The following is a 24,170-nucleotide window of genomic DNA, read 5'->3' on the forward strand; positions in this document are numbered from 1 at the left end:
AATGTTAGGCTTATATAAGCAGGACACAAGGACAAAATTTCCTTTTTCTATCAGGAGGTAGCAAATGACTTGTGCATGTTGAAATAAAGATATCAAATTAATGTAGAATCCCAAGATCTGGAGTATAACTTTCTGTCATTGAGTTCACGGAAATGCAGTTGGCAGTGAGCGTCATCTGATGTGAACTGCAACACTTCCATGGTTCACGTACACAGAATCTGCTAGGTAAATTCCAACTCCTGCACACAATAGCCAGGTAACACAAACACCAAGTACTGCTTTGGAAAAGCCCTGTTTCTCTATTTCGCACTTCCTACTCTCTTTCTCTCTCTGTCCCCTCCCCAGGCATAACTGAGCGGGAAATGTTTATTTTCCAAGCTACAGAAAAACGTTATCTCAGCCACTGAAAGTCCTTCCTTTTCCTGGTTTGGAAAGACAAGGTCGTACCGAGTTTTATTTAGAGCATAAGGCTGTGAGGACAGGTCGACTCAGGAACATGAGGTGCACACCTAGAGCTGTTCACTTCCAGGTCGCCAGTCTGTGTGAGGTGGCTTAGCGTTAGTCCAGGTTGGCAGAGTGTTTAGTCTGCAACAGAAGCCCAGGCGCACACGACCTCACCTGGTCTGACCCACGTGCACCTAGGGTTTGTGTTTGTTAATTTATTTCCAGATAAGGCCATGTTCAAAGAATTAAATAAAAAGTAGACTCAGAGCTGATGAGAAAGAAGTTGTTATTTATCCACAGAGGCTTCTTTGATGGTGCTTTAAAGTTTTTAAATGATTGGGTACTTGAGTGTCGTTAATTGTGCTGTCGTTAGAATCAGCGAGGAAGGACTTGAATTGCCAGGATAAGTGGAGAAGTCAGTCTCGTCTGTATCTGTCTCTATCTTCTCTGTGTTTGACTCCATCTGTATATATTTGGATGACTGCGTAGATGAGTCATGAATTTTCCTAGTGTACCCCTTAGTAATGCCAAGGTCGTAAACATTGTTTGTTATGATCCATCTTCTATAAAAGCCTATGGGGTTACTTTGATTTTCTTACCCAAAGATGTCAGGATGTGCTTTTTAGAATTCTTGCATAATTTCAGTCTAAATTCAGTGTGGAGATTGGAGATGGAGAGAGATTTAAACCTGCTGTCAGCCAGAAAGTAAATCAAGCTTCTGCTGAGCACTGGGCAGCACCACTACCCGAGGAGTTCTGCAGAGTGGCAGTTGTCTGTAGGTTGGGTACAGACGGGCATCTTCCTTCTGCAGGAACCTTTGATTACACGTACAGTGGTAGCGCTTGGCCAAGTGCTGTATTTCTTAAAGCTATGGCTAAATTTTCACAGGGAAAGTGCCTTTGCCATAGGTATGTATACCCTCTGAAGTTTTCATTGATTTGTTGTTTTTGTGCTCATTTTTATTGTTAGACTTCAAATAACTGAAGATTGACAAAATTAGTCCATAAAGTTAGGTTTGCTGCCAAATTAAAGAGACAGGTTGGTTTCCCATTCTTCCTTGGCTTCTCCATCTTAGGTTTTGGACCCTGGCTGCTTGTTTTAACTGTCCAGTGGCTTTGTGTCCTCAAGGGGTCCTTCAAGGAAGGCCATTTCAGCTGCTGAATATGCAAGGAGGTACTTTGGTCCAAGGATAGTTCCAGACTGTGTCTCATGAGATGACCCTTGGATTTCTGAAGCTCTCTCTGAACGCATAATTTTTGTCTAAGCATATCATTAAATTCATTTGCCAAGATGGGAATGACTGGCAGCCCCCAGACAGAAGGACAGGCTGGTGGAGGTAATGATATTACTTCCTCGTTGGTGCCTCTGGAGAGCATGGAAATGTGAGGAAACTGAATTTGCCCTTGATGTTCCAGAATCTGAGAATCACATAAAATATTTGTGAATTCCTTAAGCTAGTAAACATCGTTAAGAGAAATGTGCCTCTATGAGCTGATGCACAAATTTTGTATTTTAAAATTTTGAGAAGGAGGTGGTGATTTCAGGTCCTCAGCCCACCAGGATTCTGGCAGCCTGACCCTTCTCATTCCCTTTCTTGAAGAGCTCTGACCCTTGGTCAGCTTTCCAGAGGCGAAAGCAGGTGAGCACAGAGCCACTCATCAGGAGCTGCGTTTCCTGGCTCCAGATTTTACCTTTGCATTTGTCAGTTGTGTGACCTTGGACAACCTGCTAATGCTCTGTGCCTCAAATTGATCAGATGTACCCCATGCAAAGGTGTGTCTCTGCCTTGGTGGACTTTTGTGATTCTTAAATAAGATAACGCCCATAAAGGACTTGCCGACCTTCAGGACAGGATAGTCCCTGTAGTACAAAAGCTACTAGTAAATCTTAATGTCAACGTTCTGTAATAACTGTCTTGTCAAAGATAAACTTGCAAATGAGCAAGTGAATAAAAGCCAGAACTAATGCTGTACTTCTAATGCGACGATGTAGGACTCCAGCCCTGGAACCGTACAACGGGGTCGATGGCTCTGTGACCTTGAGGTTACGTAACCCAGCAGAGCCTTGGTTTCCTGAGTTCCAGAATGGGCCAGACCTCCTCTTGGGTGGTGTGGTGAAGATCAGATGGGGCAGCACTTGGAGAGCCCGGGAGCAGCACAGGCAGCCCGAGCTGGGCTTGTGAGCGCCGCTGCTCCTCACGCAGGGGTGAGGGAGAGAGAGCAGCTTGAAGGCCTCTCTGCGGATCGGCATATGTGGGGATTTTCGTTTTCCTAATGAGGCTTATCCACTATGCAGGCGACACATGCCTGGTGCTGAGGATTCTCTAATAAATGATTAGGAAAACGTTAATCTTTTTTTTTTTCACTTATCCTCTGGTGAGCTACTTAAGTTACAGAAAAAAAAAAAAGAAAACAAAACCCCTCTTGGTACTTTTTATCCCCGTCGGATTCAGCTAAGTGAAGCAGAAGCGTTCTTCATGTTGTTACCGCTGAGCTCTGCTGTCCAGCAGCATGCTGACCCCTTGCTAATGCTGGATGCCACTGAGGAGAAAAACAGCGGATCAATAACATCAGATGGAAATGAAATGTGGGAGCGAAGGGCTCATTGCTTGTTCTGTGAAATGCAGGTCATGAGACCTGATATTTCCCCTTCTGTTGAGTGTTGTACAGATTAGGAGAACATTAGCATTTGCAAAGAAAAAAAATGATTCCGTGCCAGGAAGGCAGATAGGATACTATGCAAGAGGTGGCTGAAATGACTTGATGGCAGTCATTTTATTATTTAATAGGGTAAACACTTTCTTTGATTAGCAGGAAAATTTGGGGCAACTCATTTGCTTCTTGAGAGTGGGGAGGGGGAAGAAGAACTTAAAAGACAGCGTCAGCTAGGCTTCCTTACAGTAAGGCACACTTTAAACTTGGAAGCCTGCTCTCCCATGGAAGCAGAGACAGGACAGCTCCGCCTTGTGTGCGGAGCAGACTCTTAAGTAGGATCACAGGAAAACTCCCGTTTTGACACTCTGGGAAAGGTGCGGGTGACGGGAAGCTCCGCGCAGGTGGTACCCAGAAGGCTTTGGCTGGCAGCTGCCAGGAGGTGGGTCTGTGCTGCGGGTCCTGCTGGGACAGGAGAGTGGCTGACCCGGCGCCGCCCTCACTCCTGGAGCTCAGCAGTTCTCAGGGATGTGGTTAGGGGCCTTCGGCATCCCTCCACGGCACCAGCTGTGGTTAGGGCCCTTGGGCATCCCTACACACACCAGCTCCGGAAGAAGCCGAGTCTCCTCCACTGGAGGCAGTGCTGCCCTGGCCGAGGGGTGCTGGTGAGTCACTGGGCAGTGTTGAGTAGGGTGCTGAGAAACCCACGGGGTAGGCACTCTCTTCAGGACCCCGGCAGCACCCATGGGCACCTGGCCTCTGGTGCTCTGCCCACCAGGGCCTGTGCTTTAGAGAGGAGTCGTGGCTTTTCACGTTAGGGACCTGATCTGTAAACTCGTGTAAGTGTCCCATAAATGAAGTCCAGGTCTTCTGCCAGCTTCCCTACTGGAAAACGCGAAGAGTTGGTCGGCGACTCCAGTGCATGGAGTTTTCCATGTGATTTCTTAGTCAGTCATCAATCTCTGCTCTTGTTCTCTTACTTGACTCGCAGTGTTAAAAAATGCCTATTGTCTGAAAGCAGTAACCTGTTCTTTATAAATGAGCTCATTCTTTTTTCACATTAGGAGATTGTACAATTTTAAATTATTTTATATGTATGACTGTTGCCAGGAATACTGTTTTCAGTTCAGATGATGTAAGAAAATTAGTATGAAATACACTCGTATTACTCAGATAGTTGCACAGGATACACCTTTGACATTAGTAGTAAATTTTTTGCGGCTAATACATTCATGTACCAATATAAGTTGTTTTCTCATAGGTTCCTTTTTTTAATAAAATTAATACTTTGAACTATCAAAGATCTTATGCTTATAATTTCAAAGTAGAGCCCCTTTTTGACAAAACAATATGTGATTAGAAATATCTGTCTACATGTATGTATAGGTGATCTTCCTTGCGATTTGTATCAGACACAAGTACATACCAATTAATAGCTCACAGGTGTGTTTCATTAAAAAAAATCAGAGGAAATAGAAATTTTAAGTTTTCCACGAGGATGTAGACCAAATTATCCTACAAGAATTGTTCTCTGAGAGATAGCTATTTCATGAAAACCATGACAACCACCTTCGGGTGCTTTGAGTGAATCCTAAAGGCTCTGACAAGCTATGCAGGAGACTTATTGAACCTCATTTTGACTTCTGAGGAATCCGTTTGGCCCCAGGCCCCTCTGCACACACTCACTCCTCTGAGTGCCTTCTCCACGTGAGACAACCATAAGAATTCCCAGGACTTAATGTCACAAGGCAGACTGGGCACTGAGGGTACAACTGAGCCCAGTTTTTAAAAATTCCTCCCCTTGTGGAGGTTAAGAGTGGTTAGGGCAATTTCCATTTAGATAATTGGCTCTTAGGTAAGATATTTTCTTAACAATTTGATTTTTATTTAAAAAGAAACTAATACTGATTTTTTTTCGATTGCACTAAATGACATGCTGTATGGTATTTATGAGTTTGTAAATCAATGAATGAACTCCACTTGAGATCACCAACATTTATTTACACATTTAAAAAAAATATTATGTTTTAGTTGTAGGTGGACACAATCTCTTTTTATTTTTTTGTGGTGCCGAGGATGGAACCCAGGGCCTCACGCATGCTAGGCGAGCTCGCTACCACTGAGCCACAACCCCAGCCCTTACTTACATTTTTGAGGCTTGTTTTAGTTTGTTGTCTAGATTGCTTAAAACTGGTTTTCTGAAATGGGATTTTGGATGAGGACATAGGTGCAGAAGTACAAAAGACAGGTTTTTTTTGTTTGTTCATTTTTTTATTTCAGTTCAATTGATTACGTAATAAGAGGCAGCTTCCAGTTCACTTCTGCCACAGGGCTAGCCTCATCTTCCCCTGTCCCCACCTAGCACGTAGATAGGATGATGTTTTAAAATTTAAAGTTTTAGTTCAAAGCCATGTAAACTTAATTGAAAAAATTGTTTTTAAAGGGAAAGTCAGATTCTTTATCCTTTCCGGTTATGAAAATCCCAGTTCCTTTAGATTTAAGATACTAAGTGCTCAAGCAGTACTTAGGGTGTTGTAGTCTTTTCATTTGGTAACTCTCTGACACTTAGTTATCAGACATCATGGACTATGCCCCAGAAGGAGCTTCACCTATTTCCTACGTTGCCAACAACATATATTTTGACAGTGGGGGAAGGACGTTGACTTTTCTCAAAAAACGGTTATCTCGAGCAATCATGAAATCATTTGAGACATTCGGCACCAGGTAGAGCAGATTAGTTTAGTCACCTTGGATCTGAAGAAAACACAGGTCGCTCCGTGAAGTCGAGGTGCCACACATGACTGCAGTCAGGCCTTGGGGTTTCTTCTCTCCTGTTTCTGAAGCAAGTCTCAAACGCTGCGAGGCTGATTCTCTGCTAGTCTGCAAGAAGCGAGCGTCCCTGGATGGTCCTGACCCTCTTCATCTGATGCTCTTTGGGTCATGAAAGTCCTGCTGGAGTTTATTTAGTTTCTCACTTGATTTCCTCCAGCTCACCAAAGCAGAATTGCCATAGGATCTGTCCTTGAGCTGCCCGGGGTTCCCTGTTGGGTGGTCTCCCGAGCCTGGAGTCGCAGGGCTGGGAGTGGCTTGGGCCAGCTCTGGTCTCTGCAGGAGGCCTCGGGAGGGTCTCAAGGTCTCTCTGCCTCCTGGCCTCTAGGCCTCCCCTTCTTTCTGCACCCCTCCTCGTCTCATCTCCACACCCCTCGGCCACCTGCCCGTCTTCACACCCCTCCCCTTCCCCAGCCCTCTCATCTCATCCTTGTAGCAAGTGCTGTATTTGCTAAATTTCGTGTCCTGCTTTTCCACACAAGTTCTGTCCGTCTTTCCACAGTCTCCCCTAATTCCAGAGGGGTTCGCTCTGGTCTCGAGGCCTGGGGGCTGTGCCCGGGCCTGTTTTACTGGTGAATCTCTGACGTGGAGGTTGTGACGACAGGCCGTGGTCCGCTGTGTCACTGGCACGTTCTGATCTCTGGCCAGCAGGTGCTGCGTGCGGCGCGTCCTTCCTTCTTTTAGGGCCAGCTCTCCACCCCTCCTTGCGCCTTCTGGCTTCCTCGGGGTGGGACGCGCAGTGGCCTCCGTGTGTTTCTTGCTGTTCTCCCTCCCCCGGGTCTTGTGCTGCGGTCCTGGCTCCGCTTCTTTGGCCCTCTCTGTCGACAGCACCTTAGTCTGGATGGTGCCCTCGGCCCTGCGGGTGGCTGCTCCCTCCCCTGCTGGGTGCCCAGTGCCCCCTGCCCCCTGCACTTGCTTCCATCATGGAGGCTTCCCCAGCTCTGGCTGTGGCTAGCGGTCCTGCTGCCAGAACCCCGAAACTGTCCAGCCTCGACCCTCGGCCAGCAGCGGGTGTCCAGGCTTCTCCAGCCCTCAGAGCCGGGCAGGAAGAGCGTGGCTGTGGACACAGACCTCAGGAAACCCCGCAGAGGATACGTGCAGGTAAGACCAGATTCTCTAGCTGCTGTCCCAGAAGCTGGTCCCCGAGCTGCATTTACCGTGAGTGGATTTTAGGGCTTCAGGAGTGTGCTCTGTGTGATCCTACAGCCGAAGTCGTTCCCTGATCACAGCCCTAGATTGGGCATTGCTTATTAAAAGCACCTCGTTTACAAAATGTGTGTGATACTTGCAAATTCCGTTTTATTTATAATGAAAGTGGCATTGAACGGACTTTTAAATTATTTTACTCTGGTGTTTGAATTGGAATCTGTCGAGCACCTTTTTCTATCAGAATCAGCATTCTGTATCTAGCAAGAAAGTTTGTGTAAAGATTTAAAACGGTCAAAATTTAAATAGAATCTTCAAAATTTTACCCAACGCTTGTACTTCTAGTGACTTCTTTAACATTTAACACCAAAAACATTAAGTGAATATATCCTCAGATTCTTTAAATGTAAATCCCCAAATCCATAATTAATTGAAAGGGAATTTAGAAGAGCAGCTCTGCCCTTGGTGGTGTGGGGACACGTTTTCCTCCTTCATCAGATGGCCGCCTAGCGTTCCAAGGGCAGTGGCCTCTTTTCTTTTGGGCCTCACTTTCTGTTTTAAGGATGATTCCACCCACCCCTGCTTCTCAGGGGAAGAAGATCATGCGTGTGGTTGTGAGTCACCTGGGTGCAGGGTCTGTGTTGGGGCTGGTGCCGACCTCGCGTGGCGTGGAGAGGCAGGCCAGCACCTTAGAGGGGGCGACTCCCGTCCCCGCTGTCACCTCCACTCTGTGCCAGCCGTGACTTACGCACAGCTCCTTGCCCTCCGCCCTGCCTCTGTTCACAGGTGGTCATCCGTGAAGGGACGGCAACACTCCTTTTCTAATAGCGGATCATTGGTGGCCTCCCTGTTAACTCCCCTCTTCTTCTTTAACGTCTTTGCTTTCTTTTCAGTATGAACGTAATCCCTTCACTGATTCCCTGTAGCGGGAGAATCAAGGCTTTTAACTTAATGCCACCAAAAACCCTTAAACCTCAGTGCCCCAAACTGCAACTTGGTATTTAAAAGGAAAAGACAGTATTCACCCACAGCTACACAGAATGAAAAATACCTATGTTTGGTATTTATTTAGGATGATTTATAATAATGAACCTTATTTTCATTGATGTTTAACAATTTCAAACTAGGTCTGTATTCTAAAATGAGCAAAAGAACAGTATCCTCATGATCTAAACGTCATAGATTTTGGTGTTTTCACACTTTTTTCTGCGTAGAGCATGCGGTTTCAGGGCCCCGGTGTTGACAGCCAACATTTTCCCCCACAAGATTCTACGTGTACGTAGAGAAAGGAGAGGCAGCGTCCACATACAGGAACTCAGTATTAAGCTCTTGTGATACACAATTGAACCTCTTTAATGATAATGATTGATCTTGTCCCAAGTTCAGTGTTGCTTCTGCTTCTTAAAATGTGGGAATATGTGAAAATGCTGTGCTGCTTTCTCTTACTTGAATACATTAGGAGAGCGGAGGCTTGGAGCTTTGTAACTCTTCATGCACGATGGGACCTATTCAGAATTCATAATTCCAAGTCTGGTGACTGTCACCAAACTGACATCTGCAGGTAAACCTTCAGGCATACGTTTTCCACTAGAATCATATTCCCATAATCCCAGCCAAGGTCCCAAATGTAGCTAGGAAAACCCAAATGTTCCTTGGGTCCCTTGGCAGCTGACAGGCACCCAGGCTTGGTAAGACCCTGGACAGGGCTCAGAAGCTAGGGGCTGGTCACTACCTGCTTTGGCATAGCCAGTGATCCCAACTAAGGCCACTAGTGCTGGGCAGCCAGAGTAGGACCAGTGTAAGGCAGTAGCTGGCCAGTGTCCTGCTGTTCTGGCACACAGTCCCCAAAGAGAGTACCACAGCTGTACCCAGACCACTGTCCCCAGGCCTGCACTGGGTAGTGGGGGCACATGAGCCAGGGGATACTTATTTTTTAGAACCAAAAATATTCAATGAAGTCCTTTATTTATATTTGGGAATATCCAAGCTTTATTCCCTCTAGATCTCAAAGGATAATGAAATGGAATGTTTTGATATCTTTACCATGCATTAAAATGGGTAATTGGTTTCATATGTAAAAACAGAAAAGTGAAATTTTAATGCTTTTATTCTTAACATTTATAATGAGCTCACAATTTTTAAAAAAATGTAACCTTTTTTCCTGTTTTAAAAGGACGAGGCGTGGTCCCAGGCCAGGGCTCCCATGTTCTGGGCTGTCCCCTGCCTTTCCCTTTTGGTTTCTCCAGAACCTTTCCGGTCCCTTGGGGTGGGAAACTGAGTGGATGGAAGAATGTAAACTCTCATTTTAGGAAATTCAATTGAAAAGAGTAACTTCAGTGCTTCTGGAGTTATCGTTTGTAATACTTAGAAAGAATCCAAGTACTTGTTCTTCGGAAACCGAGAAGTAGGAGCTAGTTCTCAAAGTAAGGCGGCGGTATTCCCGAGTGCGACCTCCCGCGCCCTGTGTCCTCTCAGGCTGCGCCCCTGCCCCTCGGGGCTGCTGTGCTGGGGACCAGGAGCCCACTGCTTACAGAGCTGCTGAGGAAGGTCCAGAGTTGGCCCTTGATGACTTCTCACCTGGTTGTAGTAGTTAAGTTCTCTTCCCACTGGGCACGTCCATGCAGGAAAGAGCACAGGTCAGCTCCGCCCGGGCCAGAGCGGCAGGCGGGAAAGACAGGTCTGGGGATGGGACTCCAGGCTGAGGTTTCTGAGGGTTATGGGATGTGTACTCTTCAAATCCAAGGCATTCCTGTTTATCATGCATTCTTATGTGGAAATAAAAGCTGAATCGATTAACAATTAAAGCAGTCTCTAGTTACAGTAGTTTACTGACTGCCTGCTGCTCCGGCCCCGTTATCTATTCACTCTGCACCACACACCCTGAGGTAGTGGTGTTATTCCACCCTAACAAACGAGGAAACCGAGGCCCGAGGTTGGGTGGCCCGGCCCAGCCGCACACCTGGATTTAGCCCAGGGAGAGGCCGGAGGTCCTTGCCGTGTGGCCCCTGGGTGGCGAGCGCCCCTTCCTGGGTTCGGTCCTCACTCCTGCAGCCTGCGGCCCCCAGGAGCTCCTCCCGCCCCTCCCAGCTCACTCAGGGCTGCAGTCCCACCTGTTGACCTGGGGGTCCACTCGTGTCCTCCCTCGGCTCTCGATCCACCCTCTCTACACACGCATCGTGTCGTCTGTCAGGGTCTCACGACGACTTAATCTGACGTGCCGAGACGGAGCAGCACAGGGGCTGGGATGTGGAAGCAGCCAGGCAGGGGCTGGCGTGACACAGTCACACAGCTGGACAGCGCTGGGTCCAAATTCAGACTCAGATCTGATCGGAAAACCGAATAAAACTACAGCAAACACGCACACACACACATTCACACACTCAAACAGGCCCTGTTCCACAAACGGTAGAAATAGCAGAGAACGCTGTGGAGCCCAGGGTACCTCATCTCCGTGACGACTGGGCTTGGGGACCTGGCAGAAGTAAAGTGGTCAGTGTGGCCTGCTGATGTCGGAGTGAAGTATTCTCAATCATTTGTGAATGCTGCAAGCAGATGACATATTCAAAGAAGTAAAAGCTGTAGGAATCCACTTACGTTCATTTTTACATGCAGTGAAAAATATTTCTGGCACTAGAAACTCAATTTTGGTGCCAGAGACTTGAGGAAAAATATATTTGTAAATATGTCACTGATATACTGATGAATGCTTGTATTACTGTAGACTTATAAAGAGGTCATCAAAGCGTGGTGGTAGACCCGCACCCTTGTAAAGTCTGTGACAGGTGAGCACCGAGGGAGGAGCTGCGTGGATGTGGTCAGGTGCGCCCCAGAGCCGACGTCCCTGTGGGGTGTGGTTGGGGCAGCTTGTGAGGTTGGTGCTCACTGTTAAGTTTCACTACTCTTTTTAAGTTTATTCCTGGAAATAATAAATAAAAGCATCTTTCAGTCAAGGGCTGCACCACACGTAGAAGATACACCCCAGAAGAACGGCACTTTATTTGGTGTTGATTCAGCTGGAACCACACAGCAAACACGCATGACCCTTTGGAGCCTGGGCTGCCTCTCAGCGGACCACGCTGGGTAGGGTGAGTCAGGCTGCCAGGCAGAACCAGGAGGGCACCTGGTTCCAGAAGGTGACTGTGACTGGCCAGGCAGGTGCTCCTGTGAAGTGATACCTACCAAGGTCTCTTCCAGCCAAGCATATTAGCGCCTGGTGTTCAAATCCTGGCGAGTGTGTGCTGGCACCTGACAACGGTCTAGAAAACTTAGAGGAGGGCAAAAATCTAACCAAATGTTCCCGCGAACATTTGTGTCTTCTTAATTTGAAAGATGCCATATGTCGCAGATGTACTTCTGTGAGATGAAGATAGTGTGGAACTTTCCAGAGTATCTCAAGCACAAACTCTTATCAAGCGCTAAGTCATTGCACATTTAAAATTTTGTGTTATAAACAGCACACCTGGATGCGAAGGTGAACAAAAGGTTGAGTTTGAAAAGAAAAATGATCAGTAGCCCCTGTACTTTATTCTGTGGAGAGTGGGATCCCCCTTTGCTTTTTATTTTCGAAGGTGCCCCCACGTGGGCCCCCGCGCCTGCTCTCTCTGGGCACACGGACATGCCGCACCTGGGAGATTCGCTCAAACAGGTATTGGCTTTTTCTGTGAGTTTTGCCAGAACAGGAGTCACCAGGTAACGGCTTCTCCGTGTTCTCCGCTCTCCGGGCAGTGCCCGAGAGCTCCCGGCTGGGCATCCTGTCTGCCAATGGAAACCTTGTCTTGCCTTGCTAGGTTTTCCCGTTTCTTATTTCCCGAGGTGTGCTTTTTGTTTATTTTGGCACTCTGCGAATTTTGATCGGGCACTCATTTCGAGGCACCAAAGCAGTGCGAGTTAACTACGGATGTTGAACTCAGGGTAAAGTCTTTTCCACGTGAAGTCACTGAAGTACCCGGTATCGGCTCCTTTGCTCCCACCCTCGTCCTGCGCGTGTTGGTGACGGTTTAGTATGTCCTACCTCGCTCTAAAAAGCACGAGGGCAGTGGTGCAAGTGAAATCGCCTTCCTGAGGAGGATGTGTCGTTAGACGGAGGGGTCATTGCCAAGGGAGAAGAGGTCCTGAAGTGAGCCCCTCTGGACTTCCTGTGGGGACCCTGGCTTTCCAGGTCTGAATTTTCAGAAGAGACTGGCGGTTAAGAAAGGGGCACATGAAGCAGGCAAAGAAGTATTTAAAACACTGTTTTTACTTGGGTGGACGACTGTGCCCCCAAGCCGCCCGCCGGGCCGGAGGACCCGAGGTCCCCTCAGGATTTGCAGACGCAGCTTCCCACCGTTTCCGGGTGGCGTTGCAAACTGCTATCAGCCTTCTGGGTCTGAGCGCCAGCCCTGGGGCCCGGTAGCAGGTCGGACCCCGGCGCCTCCGTTCGCCTCAGTCCGTTCCTTGAGTTCCGTGCGCCCGGGGTTCTAATCTGTGTGGTGGGCCTGACGCCGGGCAGGACGGGGGCCCTCGGGGCGGGTCCGGGGAGCACCAGCTTCCAGAAGCGGCCTTTCCCCCGGCTGTTCCTCATGCCCCCAGCGGACCTGGTTGTTAGCCTCCTGCTTTATGGTGCGGGGCTGGTGGGAAGCAGCAGTTCCAGAGAGGTGAAACTAGAAGTCGAGAAGGTCTTCGTCACCAAGAAGTCCCATGGGAGGCGCCAAATCCGCGTGGCAGGGTGCGTGCTCGGCGCTCAGGCTCGGGTGGGGAGGAGGGGCCCATCTGGAAGCTGGGGGCCGCCCTCGGTCCTGTCCACCTGCCTTGCTCTGTATTCCCTGGGAATGCACGCCCGGGGCCCGAGCAGGCCACACTAGGGTCTGGACACGTCCCCGTTGTGCCATGGCTCCCGAGAGGAGCGTGTGGGGTTAATGCAGGAGCTGCATGACCTAGGAGCAAACGGGACCAGGCACAGGATGACCCCTCGGCCTCTTTCCCGGGCTCACTCCAGCGTCAGTTTTTCCCTGAGGCCTTGCGCTGCCGTGTCCTGCGGCCCTGCTTTGAAGTCTACCCGGGCTCTCTGAAGCCACCATTATCATCTCCATCAAAATGAAGGCTGCCCAGGACCAAGCAGGGAGCTCCTCCAAGTGAAGGCAGAAGTCGCCGTTTGCCTGACTGCTGACTTGGGTTGGAGGGCATCCTGTCCGGGCTGCCACGCGTCTGCCCACAGCCCCGCAGCTGGGTCTGGAGGCTGCCATTGGGAGACGGAGCTCCTGCCCCCTGGATGTGATTTTAACTTTGGAACTACGCTGACGTGGTTATGAACAGACATAACAAAATAGTAGGAACCACTGCATTGAGCTCACTCCACAAACACAGCCCTTTCGAAAGGATATCTCAACTCAGAGGGAAGTTTAGTTTACATTACATAATTCATTCTAAAACCAAAATTACTTTTTGAAATATTTTCACTAGATTGAAAGTAGTATTTAAAAAAGAGTTTGATGACTTAAACAGAACTAATTGACCCTTTATTTAAAAAAAGAATTTATTGAACTGAAATTCAGTTAGTTTATCCTTTTAATTATTTTTATGTTGCAATTTTCCATTTCAGAGATACTTTAAATTTAGGATTTGCATTTAAATCGAGAGATAGGCCATTTTCTGCTCACAGCTCCAATATGCTAACCCTTATGTCAGGTTAGTTTCCACTTAAGGTTTTTAATGTATTTGGTACTTTTGATGGAAGTCAGGTGTTTTAAAGCAAAGAAGACTGAAAGCCACGTAAGGAGACAGTGGGCAAAGCCTGGGTGGGGAACCAGTCACTTTCCGTTAGTTTCCTGTCTACTCACGATGTCACCTGTGTGTCCTGTGCCCTTTGAAGCATGCCCACCATCTTGCCTCCCTGGGCTGAATGGGGAGTTCCTTTTGGTAACTCTTCATCTCCCTGAACCCCTTCATGTACATGGAAAGCAGTAACAGGAAATGCATGTTTGGAAGCATACCATGAAAAGTCAGCCTTTCCCTGGAGTCTGCTTCTGAGTCCCATAATTGTTTGTGGCTTTCATGAACTTTAAAATTGAAAGTGTGATTATTTTATAATTGGTGATATAACATTTAATCTACTTAGAAGAATACTGGAATGGAGAAAGATTCCTTCAAGCTATGTCATAGATATTAGAAATGAAGATATTTAAAATTTAGTCCACAAGAGTTTCACATGTATTTCCCAAGTGAGAAAGTATATGTAATTGGAGGAAAAAGTAGGGAACAGAAAACCCAACCATCTGCCCCTTCTGGAGAAAATGTATTTTTAACAAACACTGCAGAATACAAAATGTACTTTATCAACAAAAATAAGTTTTTTCCTCGAATACCTGGATAATTCAGTGTATATTTATTAAGAAATAAGTGTACAATAATGAAGATGTGTGAGTGAATGAACGGTAGCACACTCCTCTTCCCATTCATCGTTTTAGGGAGCAGTCAGTACTGCACAGAAGTCATTGCAAGAACCTGGGTGAAATTCCCCATCTTCCTTCCGTGTGGTCAGAGACTTGTTAGCACGGGGTCAGAATTTTCAGTGAGGAAATGTTGAATTACCTCCATTTACAGAGCTTTGGGGAATAAGGACACGAGAAGACCCCATCATCAACAGGGCCGTTCCAAAGCCGAGCATTGATCCTTGGGGTCACCTCCGAGACAAGGTAGTCGAAGTGCGTGAAGGCGATTACATGGTTTAGAAGACCGATGTGCTGCTTGTCCCCACCTTCACTTGGTTTGATGGTAGTTCTTACGAAAGGAGGACTGAGCAGTCAGTACCTCGGGATGTTTGCCTGCGTGCAGCAGGAGAGCGCCAAGACCTGCAGGGGGCTCAGTCTGCGGCCACGGCCCTCCCCTCTCAGCTCTGCGCCCGCTCCAGAAGGTGGAGAAAGCGGGTGAAGTGCATTGCACAGGAAGGGCTTGTGAGGTGTCGGGAAGTCCAGCGAGGTCAGTAGACCTGAGCGCCCACCGGGAGCAGGAGCCGGTGCAGAAATGAGCAGAGGTGAGACTTGAAGGGAGAGGAAGCGCCTTGGCTGAGAGGGAGAGGACCTCTCAGCCCCCTGGGGCGAGGCCTGTCCTGTGCTGGGCGGGGCGTGTTCACATGCTTGAGCAAGAGTTGTGCAGGGTGGCTGCACTTTTTTCTCGCTGTGCATTTATTTGTCTTAGCGCAGAGCGAGTTTTTGAATTGTTACCTTCGCTGTCTTGTTTTGTAGTCAAAAAAAGTACATAAGCAACATCAAAGAAAACAGGCGGACATCAGGGTCTTCGTTTAGTGAACACAACGGCAGGAAGCTTGCCGCTGCGTATTTAGTAAATGATAGCTGAGTGTAAGAGTGCATTCGAGTCACGTTAAAAAATGAGGACAAAGAGAACGCAGGAGCATGGACGGCCTCCTCCAGGGCTTGCCATCGTGTCCACTCTTGACTGTGGAACGCTTTGACTCTTTACAAAACTCAGAGGAATCAACCGAACCTGAGAGGCTGGGGTCGTTTCTGATTGACCTGCTTGTCCTCTTGACAGCAGGAGGTGAGGCAGTTGCTACTTTTTGCAGTAGTCCATCTTGAACAGTGAAATCACAGCCCAAGGTGGCAGGAGAATTGAGATGTTTGAAAAATGCCAGCACCTTAAAAAGTGGGCAGAGTGGACGTTGTATCCCAGGCTGCTGTTTTGTCACTCGGTTCTCAGTGTGTAGGCGGGAAAGTGGAAAATGGTTGAGCTTTCCAGTTTGGACAATTACAGGTAGTGTTGTCCTTTGCCCAGGGTACAAGGTCCTCTTTACTTTAAGGGAGAATAAGCACGGGAAGTAAGACTGGTTTGGTTCAGAGTTGCTGAATTCACAGGAAAACCTTGGAGGTCATTGGTCTGGGACAGATAATGCCGTTCCAGAAGGTTCCATCAGAAGACATGATCTGAAGAGGAGTGCTCGTGCACCTCCATGTGACCGCAGCTAGAAGAGAAATCAGTGACCGCGCCTGAGCAAGTGTGTCCACGGTGGGAACGTGAAAGGCGTCTGATTAGGAGAGGGGAGAGAAGGCACCCAGGAAGGAAGGGAGGAAGGAAGGAGGACGGGGGCGGCTAGGGTGGCAGGTGAGCAGACCAGATTCCAGGAGCGTGAGTCACGGGCGGCTGGGCGTCTGCGGGAGCCAGCAGGCTGAGACAGCTCTCCGAGGAAGTCCAGCGGTGAGGGGAAGAGGAGCGGGCGCCTGGAGAAGGCAGCAGGGAGAGGACTGTCAGAGGACAGGGGACTCGGCCTCTGCTCAAAGGCAGGCGCAGCCGTCAGTGGAGAGGGGAAGGGGAGTCACTAGAGTGGGGATGGTGGCCGCAGCGCTGCTTCAGAGATGTTGGGAAAGGGCCAGCACAGTGGGCCCAAGAACCTGGGCTTGAAAGGAAGGTGGGCCAGACCCCCTGGGACGCGGGTGAGGACGGAGCCGCCCAGCCCTGGGATCCCCGCTGACCTCACCTCCGGGTGCCTGCCTTTCTCGTCCCTGTGTCCACATCCTTCAAGTCCTCCAGCTCGCTGCCCACAGGGCTTCCCTCCTTGACGGTGAGCTCTGAGGACAGTTCTTCCACCTAGGTGCCCGCTAGGTGCTCCCTGTTGGTGAGACGGAGGTATTTCAGCAACCTGCAAGGCTAGTCTTGCCAGCAGATGGGTTCTGCAGCCCTGCCTAGCTGTCCAGTGAAAGGCCAGGGACGGCTAGTGACCTAGCTGGACCTCCAAAGCCGTCCTGAAGCAAATCCGCTCCACACCAAAGGGAAGGTTATTCTATCAGACTCTTTAAGCCCCCTGTTTAAGAAAGTTCCAGTCTAAAAAAATGTAACTGAGAGCTCAGGACTGGGTCCTTCTGAAGCCAGGTGTATGATTTTCAACCATGATTCATTGTGGACGGTGGAAATGCTTGACCAAACACGAAAGTAAGAAAAAAGTCTTGCAGAACAAATAGCCTCTAAGTGCTATTCATATCCACCAGGTCAATTAGACTGTGTCCTCAACTCTGATCTGACCACACTCTGGTTGGTACAAGTCCCTTGTCTGGAAGAGTTGAATTAAATTGCTGATTCTTTCAAAGCAACCGACTCTAAGTAAAAATCTAAAAAATAAAGGTTGCCTTTTCCTTGAATTTGCTGTCCACTTTTTTCTATAAATTCAGTTTGTTCAGTTTTATTAAAAGTGTCATTTCATGGAATATGTTTTCCCAATCTTGACAGTACATAGTCTAACAATTTTAAAGACACATATTTGTGTGTAAAGTGGGAAGGATCATAAAGGGGGAGGCTTGGAAGTCAGGCCACTGGAGTTAAAGTTCTGGCTTCAGGAACCAATAGCTGTGGAATCACGTGAGAGTTACCGTAAACTGTAGGTGTCACACCTGTAAATCAGAGGTCCTTCCCAGAAGTGATCTTGGGAAATTTAAAGACATGAAGCCTTTCAGACACGCCAGCAGTTCTTGGACATGCTCAGCCTCCTTAGATGTTCTTCCTGCCTCCCGATTGTGTTGTAGGAATGCAGAAGCCCGGGCTACGTACCCGGCTCCCCGTGTGCACTTGATCTCTGCTCACCCACTTTACTATTTACATAAATGACTAATAATCCATTTTTCCCCCCAAAATTAGGTTTCATAGACGTAGAAACTATGAACCTATGAAACTATGAACTTTCATTCTTCTAGGTTCAGTACCAGGTTTAAAGTGAACATTGTAACTTTTTTTAAATTCCCGAGTGATGTAAAGCTATGCAGTCTGCAATTTTAGACACTAGATTTTATTCCTTTTATTTAATACTTAGTTTTATTTCTCTTCAAAATAAGTAGAGAAGGTAAAAATAGGGTGAGACAGGACATTCAGGTCGACTGAAATGTGGCTGAGGACAGCTTCTTGCGTTCTTTCCTGGTTTTTATTGATGAGCGTCGTTCTCACTTGAAACACTGATCATTTCAAGTATGCAGTTGCACAATTCCTTCTAGAAACTTCCGGGAAAGCACGAGGAGGTCTCTTATTGACTTTGGAATTGTCAGATGAAGCCTTCTCTTGGGCCCCCTTCCACCGTTCCTCAGGCCTCCCGGGAGTTCCTGGGACCCATCTCCTCCCTCACACTTGCCCTCCCATTTGGTCATTGCACACAGCTTTCCATCCTTGATTTCTTGGTTGTGGACTCGGAGCCGGGCACTGCTCTCTGGGGCCTCTCTCCCCCTCCTGCTTCCTCGGCTGGGGTCCCCACCGCACCCCGCACTGGTTCCTGTCACAGGCACTCACTCACCCGAGTCCTCGGGATGCGGCCAGCACTGTGACTGGCAGCTCTCCCCACCGGTGGTGGCTGGGACATTCTGTAAATGCCCACTTGAGATGTGTGGGTGATCTCGTTCATGAGCAGCTGTGTGGTTTTTGAAAAATGTTGGGGTCTTATCCTTGTTTCTTGGGGAGGTGCATAGACACACTTTCTGGATCATGTAGTATATTTTTAATGAAGCTTGAATTGACTTTATGATGGATAATATACAAAAGTAGAGAAATAACATTTGATTAGCATCATTTTAAAAATCTAAGCATAGACAGGCTTAAACTGCGTCCATCAGATGGAAAGTCTCCCCCTTGATGCTGGAGTGTCTGGGTAATCTGTGGTCGGTTAGCAGGAGGCACCCCGCTCTCTGGCTTTGCCCACCGGGGTTTTCTGCTTTCTTCTGTAGGGTATGTGGTGCTCTCCTTCATGCAGCCCCCCAGGATCCGCACTCGCTCCTCCTTCCTGCAGCAGGACCTGCGTGGCTGAGACTGTCCAGAGAGGGAAGGGGAAGAACACGGGCCAGTCACCTCTGCTCCAGTCAGGCTTCATTTATGCCTCCGTTCCCTTGGCTCTGGTTTTAGGGCACCAGCTGGGTGCAGCAGAGGCTGGGGAGGAGTCCTGGAGGGCACTCGGCAGACTGGACCCAGCCAGGCTGTGTCTCGCCTGCTTTTCCGTGTTCTTCTTCTTCTTGTCAGAACATCGGTGGCTAGGTGTCTACGATGAAGTAGACGCTGCTAGGTGAATGCAAGTGTAGGTCACGCAACACCACAGCTGTTCACGGACTTCTGCTGAATTTAGGCATACTCATTGCTAAAGAGGATGTCCCAGCAGATGCTAACGTCGTTCTGGGTTTATGGTCCAGTTTGAGGATCTGAGAGATGTTACAACACAGTGCACATCAGCATAGGACCCCAAGTCCGGCCTGCATACACAGGTGTAGACAGGATCTGCAGCCCACCCGTTGCCCTCCAAAATCCCCACCCAGCCCTCCTGGCCTCAGAGTGCCCGCAGGACTGTGCTGTGTTAATGGGTGAGGTGTTAGAAGAGATGAGAACATAAAGTTCTCCTGCTTTAGGTGAGCTCTAGGAGGTGTCCACAGAAAATCAGGGCTTGGTCTCCCAGTCCCTGTGGAAGAGGTAAATCTGTTGCTACCTATGTTCAGATGTATTGAGGGAGAAAGATGGAGACAGAATTATTGGTGAAAGTGTAATCGCGAGCCAGGTGGTGGATTGAGCACTGAACACAGTTGTTTTTTGTTCACGGCAGATCTCTGGCCAGTCTTTCTGTAGGAGGCTTTTGTGATAAATGGATTACTCTTCTATTGCCCCTGGCCGCAGAGCAGGGACGTCAGCGATCTGCAGTAGAAGACTGCTCTCATCACGGGTTAGTGACAGGTCGGGGTTCCACGGCCTGTTTCTGTGTTCAAGTGGCTTCATTCTTTAAAAGCTCAAAGCAGATATCTTTGTACGTCACTCTAATTTTACATTTTTTACCATATGAAAAATACGTCCGAAGGCTTTGGTTTATAAGGAATAAAAATGGGCATCTGTTGCTGGAAGAGAAGTCCACTGAGCACACTTACCCTCAGTTTAGGATTCTCTTTTCAGACGTAAATACTTCTTACGCCCATTTTATAGGTGAGGACTTGGGATTCAGAGTGGTTAAATGATTCTCCCCAAGTCTCTGCCTTTAGAGGAATGTTCACAGCGGTTTTCTGAGTGGATTGTCATCATTTCCTGAAACTGCCTCATGGCACTTGGAACTGGTGGAGGCAGGAGTTCTATGACCTTTGCCCTCGGGTGTGGGCACTTGTCCCTGGATCCACATGCACTTACTGAGAGGGCGTGAGCAGACGATCAGCTGACGTTATGGGGAGAAAACAAAGCGAGACCTAGGCCCTGCGCACGTGTCTGAGAGGTGAACCGCGTCCAGGTGTGGGTCGGGGCTCCAGAGCTGATGCCGGGGTCCAGCTGCCACTGGGCCTCACTGGTGTCCATGCGCTCCTCCCAGGGATCCGATGGGCGAGTGTGCCTACTGCCGGACACCTGTGTCCACATCCCAGTTTCATTTTGCTTTATAAATTTAAGCCCCAGAGATGGTATAATTAGGACATGGTTAAATATTTAAATTCTAAAATAAAATAAAAATCAGTGATTATAAAATTTGCCGTGGATTTAATCAAATGAAGTAAAGCATTTTAAACTTTGGTTTATTACTATGTGTTTGGTAGTCGTGGAAATGGACACTAAATTTGCATTTTAGTTTTAGCCTAAAATATTTGTTATTTAAGTTATTGTAAAGTGTAAAAACATTGAGGTTTTATAAGATCACAGAATTAGCACTTCTTCCATGTTTCATTTCCTTTCATTGTCAAATGAGCTTTCAGTAAGGAAAAGGCAGTGTTTAATTCGTGTGTAACCTGTGTGCTGCTGCTAGGCTGAGCCGTGCTGGTAGGTGGAGCCCAAAACAGGTGAAGTGCACTCTCTCTCCGCGATCACCGTTGCACTGTGGGAAAGTGGACATTCTGGAACTCACTACAAGTCTGACATTTTCATCTGCTCTTTGGCTAGCTGTGCTTTGGGGAGCACCTGCCGCGCCTGGTGAATCGGTCCCCAGCCTCACAGTCGTGGTCAGTACTGCCCTGCAGCCCGCCAGGGCAGAGGACAGCCTGCCTTTTTAGAAGAAAGGCACACAGATGGCTCCTGGCCTCTGCTGCACAAGGCTGTTTCTCACGGGAGGAAGCGAGAGTTCTAGAGTGGCGCGCAGGGACGGGCTTTTGGTTTCCCTTTGACCCGTGTGCTTGGCGATGCAGCCCAGTAGAACACCGGGTGGTGACGGTCCTGGGCAGTCGTCACCCACCTCAGATGTCCCGCGAAGTCGGCTGGCTCCCCGGCGTGCGCTTCTCCTTAGCCGTGGTCTTTGTCGCCACAGCGCTGGGAGAATGTGGGCCTCGGTTCCCTTCCAAGACCACCCCTCACAGTTGTCATGTGCTGCCAGCAGCACAAACAGGTGACCCCTCCTGGCCAGTCCCTGCCCCTCAGTGATCTGGGTCCTAGAACATGTCCCAGAGGGGAGGAGGCTGCTCGGAAAGGCCACACCACGAACCTGCCTTGCCTGTGCGCCTGTCCCCCACCGCCCGCCCGGCTCGGATTCCCAGGCTGGGAAACCCACATGTGCCCGAATCACAGGGGCAGCCGAGCCCCTGGCAGGGCCGGGCGGTTCCGTGCACCCCGTCTGGTGAATTGTGATTATTCATAGGGACTACACTGATGGAGCTGCCCTCACACCTTTGACCTCATTGTAGAAATGATTTGATTTTGTCTAATCATGGAAGTGCAGTTCTTTTGTTCTCTGTGCCAGGGGTGGTTGTGTGTGCATGTGTGTGTGTGTGTGTGTGTGTGTGTGCGCGCGCGCATGTGTGTGTGGTGTGCATGTGTGCGCACGCTCTCTCATGCCCTCAGGTGTGTCATTCAAAGCCATCGGGGCTCCTGTGTCTGTTTTGGGTCAGTGGGAGGATGGCAGCCGGGCATGAGCCGACCTGAGCGGATCCCCCGCGTCCCCACCTCTCCTGGAGTGACCCTCACGCGCTACCCCGAGATCTTCAGCCTTGAACTCCTGTCCTACCCTGTTTGGGCTCATGCCTGTCTCCAGGCTGCCGCCGCATGGCTGCAGAGACCCCGCCAGGACCCGAGGAGTGGTGGAGGTGGTCAGTGGTGTTCTTAATGACCACTGGTGATGGTGCTGCGGAAGGAGGCCGGGCCCAGCTCTCAGAAGGCCACGATTGCCGTCGGGCAGCCTCTGCCACCCGGCCAGACGTCCCGCACCGGGGGCTGCTTTTCTTACCTCCAAAATAAGGGAGCGTTTGCCTGGATGGCTCCAGATGTCTATTTTGAGGTTTGTAGAAAAGAAGGTAATCACGTGAGAGGCGAGCAGAACAGGGCTCGCTTTCCATGCTTCCTGGTGCTCTGTTCCTGCCTCCGCACTGGACTTTGGAGGAGCAGGGAGGTCAAGCCGAGGAGTGGCCACAGTGCCCAGGTGCCTGTGCGCTGGGTGGGGCAGCGGCAGGAGGGGCACCAGGGCTCCTAGAGGCCCCTAGGTTTCCCACCTCGTTCTCCTAAGTGTGGGTGCCCCCAGGACCCTGACTGCAGACGGGTGTAGGGTGGGCAAGGCTCCTGAGGAGGGAGATCCAGGCCCAGAGAGGACACTCAGCCATCCCAGCAGAGCTGCCGAGAGGTGCGTGTGAGGTTGGCTGGTGTCCTGTGTCATCTGCTCGTCAGGGTGTGAATGGAGGCAGAGCAAGGGGGGACCCGTGGGGTCCGTGGTGCAGAAGTCACCTGGGCAGTGGGGAGGAAGAGGACAGCTCAGCGCAGGCGAAGGTGTCCTGTCCTCGAGGGCAGTAGGGTCGGCAAGGAGCCTCTCGAATCCCGAATCTGGGTGGACTGCCCGGGGGTAGGCTGACTGGCATGGGGTGGGAGCCAAGCGTGAGTCAAGGAGGCGTCCTCACGCGGACACGACTTCTAGGCTGAGGAGCTGCGAGCCACGTCGAAGAGCTGCGCCCCCGCTTGTAAACAGTCGTCCTCTTTGGTTGCTGGTATAATTTAAGGTTAAAATGTGTCGGTATTTAAACACACATTTATTGATGACTTCTTAGGATTTGTACATCCCTGAGCTACAAACAAAGAAAGCAGTAAGTGATCAAGTAGGAGAAAAGAGGGGGCGACAGTCACCTTCCAGTATTTAAATGACTCCCTAGGAGAAAGGTTAGGAGAGAGGGCAAATGATACTTGGGATGTAGGCATGTAGGTCTGTATTGCATCCACTTCAGAGCGAATATCTTCACCTCACTGGTCTTTCCTTAAATACGTCTGTTTCCTTTGCCCTTCAGGTGAATGAATTGAGATATCTAAGTGATATCTTATTTTTTCTTCTATTCATAACAATAAAACATATTTTGCTGCTTTTCCAGTGGTGGATTGCACAAGAAAGTATGAGCTAAGTCTTTTCCCTCAAAGAAACTAAAGGATCCACATCAGTTAATCTCTGATTTCATAAAAGCCATCTTAAACTAATAAATGCACATTAGAGAAAGATACCGGTTGCTTAAAAGTACATTAACAAGTATATTTGATTGATTTCCTTTGAAGGGAAAACAGTTTGACTCCCCGAGAGAGCAGCTTTGCTACTTATGAACGGTGACTAATAATTTCCCTGGAGGTCAGACCCTGCATCCTCAGAATAACCCCGTTTAGGCTCACGCACCTGTTCTGTCATTTGACTTCAGCTCCATGTATACACAAGAAGAGGTTTTCGCTGCAGTCTTTGCTGACATTAGCAGGAACTATATATATTTTTTGACCTGGTCACTTGCTTGGGCAGGACAAATTACATTTCAAGTTTCAAATCATTTGATTTATAAAAGGCCTCCAAACCAATTTGATGACCGACAGATTGCTGCACTAAATCTGAAAATACAGTCGCATCTCTCTCTGTCCTGTAGTTTTTGTTTAGTGTTATTCAAGACCACATTTTGGTTGTTACTTATCATGAGGTGCGTGCTTGGTTCCTGCCTGTCCCAGTGGGGTGGGTCCTGTGGAATCTGAGGAAGGGGCAGAACACCTTGATCCCGTGGTGTCAAAGCTGACATGGCCACGGGTTTCAGACCACCTGAGCGGGGTCACTGGATGTGGACTTGGGAGGGGATGCCCACGCTGTGGCCAGCCGGGGCGAGCTGGCTCCAGAAGCCCCCTGAGGGTCCACATTACAGAGCAGGGTCTTGCCTCTGGGCCCGGAGGGGGAGCGAGGTGACAGTCCCGGGACGT

The 24,170-nt window shown here is 49.0% G+C and overlaps 1 protein-coding gene across 18 annotated transcripts in view; it reads left to right on the forward strand.

Annotated features, from left to right (window-relative positions):
• Mbnl1 (muscleblind like splicing regulator 1) overlaps positions 1 to 24,170 on the forward strand; it is a 179,736-nt gene that overhangs the window by 76,899 nt on the left and 78,667 nt on the right. The window contains exon 1 of one of the 18 annotated variants that reach the window (XM_047563601.1): positions 6,652 to 7,025. The exons of the other annotated variants lie outside the window; for them this stretch is intronic. The gene's annotated coding sequence lies outside the window, so the exon portion shown is untranslated. Of the gene's footprint in view, positions 1 to 6,651; positions 7,026 to 24,170 lie in introns of those variants that run through there. 18 annotated transcript variants of the gene reach the window in all.

This window comes from Sciurus carolinensis, chromosome 9 (assembly GCF_902686445.1).
Source record: "Sciurus carolinensis chromosome 9, mSciCar1.2, whole genome shotgun sequence".
Lineage (NCBI taxonomy): Eukaryota > Metazoa > Chordata > Mammalia > Rodentia > Sciuridae > Sciurus > Sciurus carolinensis.